The sequence below is a fragment of the Plasmodium cynomolgi genome, chromosome 11, assembly GCF_000321355.1.
Source record: "Plasmodium cynomolgi strain B DNA, chromosome 11, whole genome shotgun sequence".
In the NCBI taxonomy this organism is placed as follows: Eukaryota; Apicomplexa; class Aconoidasida; order Haemosporida; family Plasmodiidae; genus Plasmodium; species Plasmodium cynomolgi.
This window is the reverse complement of record NC_020404.1, coordinates 50235-55418: the sequence shown is the minus strand read 5'-3', so window position 1 is coordinate 55418 and position 5184 is coordinate 50235. Positions and strand designations below refer to the sequence as shown.

The following is a 5184-nucleotide window of genomic DNA, read 5'->3' as shown; positions in this document are numbered from 1 at the left end:
TTTTGTTATTGAAAACAGCTTGAATAAAACGAGGGCTGTGCTTTGGGGGGGGGTTATTCTTTTACGTGAATAGCACATACAATGCATAAATTGATTAGGGCCACGATATATTTGTTCTCGTGGTTCACGCAAAATAAATAATCGTCAAAAAATTTCGAATGTTTTTAAAATTTTCAAAGTTAGCAAATTTTTATCATTTTTTGTGTGACGAATTAAATGGTTTGTATGTAATATTTTGTTAGAATGGCATTCCCATTTGGCATCCCTTCGCTCTGACACCTTTGTCAAAGCGTAAGGTTGTGTAAAGCGTATTTATGACAACACATTGCTCTCGTGGGGACTGTGTGCAGCATTTTAAGTGAGAAAAAGGGGTGGGGGGAAATTGTGAAATGGCACAAATTGTTATGAATTAAATATGTTGTTTCGTTTTGCAGTCCTGAATTGTGTTATTTAATGCAGCACTGATGTGTAGGCCCCCTTTGGGGACGATAATTTTGGTAAAATTGGATAGTTTTATGTATGCTTCAAGAGCAAAGACGGAAATAAAGCATCACTTGTCGTTAGAGAGGATATGTTCGAGTCCAAGTGAGCTGCATCAATGTGTACGTTCGTATTGATATGTTTTGAATCAATCGACAAAAACAGGACATGGACATATTTCTGCCCCTTTTTAAAAGCTACTTCCAAAGCGTCAACGCGTTTTTCTAGCACTGACGTATGAGCTGTGAAATTTTTTCCTTTTATAAGTAAAATCATATCGATCGTCAAATTTTACATACACACATAAATGTAGATGATAAACACAGTCATGAAAGGAAAAAAATTATAGAATGGGGAAAGACCTTTCTCTTCTTAATTAATTACTTTTTTCCATGGCGTGGAAAAGGGCGGTATTAAAATGGGCAGCAATGTTTTATATAGAAAAAATACGCATTCTTTGAGCAACACCAAGTGTATGTATTAACAAATGATTGTTACTTTCCTGCAAATTTTTTTTCATTATTACACCTGTATTTTTATCAAAGTAGGAATTATGCCCAAGTCCCTATTACATTTTAATTTTCCTGATATGTGAGAAGTTAGCATGGGATTATTATCAGGAATTCATCTTGCGCGAATGTTTTTTTCTGTCATTTTTGCGTTAAGCCATATTTTCCGAAGGTAATTGCAATGTTGCATAAAATAAACATACATAACTATATAACACGCAGCGGTCATATATATTCTTATGTAAAAGAATCATATAAGGAGGGAAAAAAAAATGCCCCCTTTAATTTACTTGGAAATTTCACTTTTTTGGGGTATTAAAAAATGAATCCTTTTTCGTTTTTTTTTTTTTTTCGGCATACAATCATTCGAGTTAATCGGCACTCATAATAGCATACGAACAGAATAATTTCAGTTAGTGCTGCAGTTGTATCGGTATTTAAATAAGGGCCGGTAGTTCAGTTGGATAGAATGCCCGACTACGGATCGGGAGGTCGTGGGTTCGACTCCTGCCCGGCCTAATTTTTTTTTTTCATTGAAAATATTCCTAATATAGGAAAGTATAAGAACAGGTGAAGGGAACTTTTGTGGCAATTCTGGATTAATTTTATAGAGGAAATTTTTTATGAGAAAAATTATAACACACAATGCTTATATAAATAACATGTGTTAAAATACTGCATAAGGGTAAGTAAAAAATGGTATGAAAACTGCCATTTTACTTTTTCGAATAGTTTTTTCTTTTTTTTTTTCTCATTATCCAAAAAATTAAAATTATTAAAAAAGTAAGTTGTGGTAAAAAGAAAAATTCGCCTATGTAAAGAATAAAAAAAGAAATTTAAATATGTAAAGCGCGATTTGCGTGTAGATTGACAAACACACATTTAACTTCAGATTGACATAATTAAATGATTTAATTTTAGCAAAATAGATGATTCTTTAATAAGGTGTATATGCGCACTACTGTAAATTTCCTGCAATAATGATTCGCATCAGAATTGTACAAAATTTTATAGGAAAATGGATTGTTGCGCTTTTAAACATTGCCGCGCGTATAAATAAACTGCTGCATTTAAAATAGCGTACTGCACAATTGAAGAAAAGTGATTTTCGCACACTTTCTCAATTTATGTGAAACAAATAGATAATGAACAAAATAAATATGTTTTTTTTTTTTTATTTTATATAAAATATGGGATTATTCTTTAGCTGCAATCGTGCGTTACGCACGGAACAAGTGTGCACGTAACATGTGAGCAAGTACGACACCTCTCCTTTGTGAAAATGATTTTTTAAGCAGATATTCGATATTATGGGGCTTTGCTGCGAAAATGAATTTTCAGACATTGTGTGAGAAGGTCATTTATGCATGACAACTTTACCTTTTAAAACAAAGTTCACGAAAAAAAAAAAACAACGGTGCTCTAAAAAAAAAAGTGAGCCCAGAGGGATTCGAACCCCCAGCCTTCTGATCTGGAGTCAGACGCGCTACCGTTGCGCCATAGGCCCAATGCTAATGTTTATATGGTACTTAAATCCTATTCTGGCGAAATTCGCTCAAAATTGAAAAGTAAACTGCGTCGAATCGAAGCTGTTTATAACATATATGCATGAGCTCGACCTAGCCTCACAAACATAGATATAAACACATGTAATTGTTAAATATATAGATATATGTAAAAATATGTGTTTTGATGTTTCATTTTATGCGCACATATTTTTTTAATTCAATTTGTGTAAGTTATTTTTTTTTTTTTTTCTATATTACATATTTTGATGTCACAAATTATTACCTTAAAAAAATTCAATTTTTATTAAAATTTTTAAAAAAAGTCAATTTGAAAGGGCATAAATATGACCCTTTTCATGGTTAAAAGTGTCATGCTGGAAAAAAGCGTTATGATCAACAATTTTGGAATTTAAAAATTATATGTTTATGTAAAAAAAGGATATTTATTGGCACAGTTCGGTAAGCGAAATATTGCTAAATATATGTATAACATTTTTACGGGCAAGAAATTTGCGAAAAAAATAAAGAAAAGGAAAATGGTACGCATCGACGTTGGTTTATATTCCCATTTGCGTGTCTCCATTTATGCGTACATCTTTTACAAACAGCAGGAAATATATATATAAATTGCTACTTTTTTTATATTAAACGCACTTGAGACATTTACAGTTCATATTAATGCGCATTCGTTGGTTTTTTATAGCTTCTATTATATATGGGGAAGCTTCAAAGCTCGTAGGTTTCATTTTTATGAAGAGGAACGAATTATTCCACAATAGAGTATGCAGGAAATAACATATTAATTAGCACCAGTGGCGTAATTGGATAGCGCAATGCCTTCCTAAGGCAAAGGTTATGGGTTCGAGTCCCATCTGGTGTAATATACCTTTGTGTTTTTTTATTTAGAAAGAAAAAAATATTACAAAAATTGATAGGTCAAATGTTAATTAGAAAAATAACATCTCTTTGCGGGATGGCTTAATATGTAACAAATAATACTACTGCGCAACATTTTTAAGAATTCTCTTGGAAAAAAAAAGTGGAGGATTTTTTTTTTTTTTTTATTTATGGGCTTATGGAAATAAGTAAATTTCCATGCTTTTAATTTTTATATCCATTTTTATGCGCAAAAAGTAATCGTTCTTTTTATGATTACATTTTACGCTCGTTGAATGATTAATTATACATTTTTTTAAAAAAATTACAAGTTCGTTAAATTTTATCTGAACAAAACAAATACGCAAATGAATAGAAAAATTCCATGTAAATTGCAAAAAAGGAAGATACTTGCTGAGCGAAAAAAAGTAATTTTTTTGGATGGAACAATTATGTGTACAGGATATACGAATTGCAAAAAAGCATTTCGTTTATGCCATTATGTACTTAGCCTACTTCCCTTAAGGATAATTTTCATTTTTATGTGTTTCAAAAGAATGCGAAATGGTATAATATTACATTTCCCTGTACATTCGCGTTATTTGCTTCGTTGCATAATACATATGACATATGCTTAAAATTACATATGTGTGAAAGTTCTTCGAGGAAAGTGTTGCGTTTTAATCGGAAGTAGTGAAGTAAAAATGGAAAGAATTCGTAAGAACAGTTCTGTGACGAGCAAAACGATTCAATTGTGTTTGCAATTATTCATATTCCTAATGGAAATGATTCAAAAATGTCGTAATTTGGAAAATTCCCCCAATGGGTAAATTGCGCAAAAACTATAACTCATCGACCTTGCAAATGTATTGCTTAGAAGGACGGGGAAAAAGGGTACTATATATAACGATATAGCTTGCATTAGAAAAATGTTTCCAATTTGGTCTAAACGCTTATCAAAGTGTTATTCAAATGATTAACATAATTACGGATAAAGCGCTTCAGAAGAAATTACGATTAAAAAAAAAATTACAAAACGTGTAATCCACATGTCCCACATTTGGCATCATTTGCGGTAAGAGCGCATAAGAAAAATTAAAATATTTTAGGGACAACATTTTTTTTGGAAGTAATGTTATATATGTTTATTTGGATTTTATGAGAAGCTAGAACGAACATGCGTAGTGACCCGCTTAGCTGTGAAGGGATGAAGAGGAATTTTCTTCTCATGCGCATCGCTTTGCAGCACTTGCGTTATTTTAATTGCGTTCTATCTCGCACATTCCTTTGCATTTGCTTATCCACAATGTGAACGATAAAAGGTGAGGTGGTAATGTAAATAAAGATACATTGTAAAGATTTATCCTTTTCGGATGGAAAATCGCCATATTCCGTTTTATTATACAAAACGGATACGCGTCAAACGATATGCGAACGTTTTTTAGAAAATGAAAGAAGCGGTTATTCGCTCGTCTGTTATATGGGTCTAAATAAATGGAATACAACACATCTGCGTTGTGCTTGGATTTTCTCCTGACACAACAGAAATTAATCTAGGGAAACAATATGTTACTTATTGTGCGTCTTAATAACAAATTTTTAAGTGCTGTTAACGTAAGTGATTGTTTTGACTGGCACGTGTAGATGTATTTCCCCCATAATGTGACTAAACAATGATAAACACCTTTGAACGTAACATGAGGCTGTGGTGACTAATTTTGCCAATATTTTCAGGCACATTTAATTACATCATTTCGCTAGTGCGAAATAAAAGGTTTCATATTACTAATGTGTAATTTTTTAAAATAATT

General features: G+C 31.9%; 3 non-coding genes across 3 annotated transcripts; 2 read left to right on the top strand and 1 right to left on the bottom strand.

The window, feature by feature from the left end:
* Window positions 1-1434: 1434 nt before the first annotated feature.
* On the top strand, window positions 1435-1508 carry PCYB_111078. Its single transcript has one exon. It is a non-coding gene; the product is annotated as a tRNA-Arg (tRNA).
* Window positions 1509-2424: 916 nt separating this feature from the next.
* Window positions 2425-2496, bottom strand: PCYB_111076. The gene has a single exon. It is a non-coding gene; the product is annotated as a tRNA-Trp (tRNA).
* Window positions 2497-3303: 807 nt separating this feature from the next.
* Window positions 3304-3377, top strand: PCYB_111075. The gene has a single exon. It is a non-coding gene; the product is annotated as a tRNA-Arg (tRNA).
* The last annotated feature ends 1807 nt before the right edge of the window (window positions 3378-5184 follow it).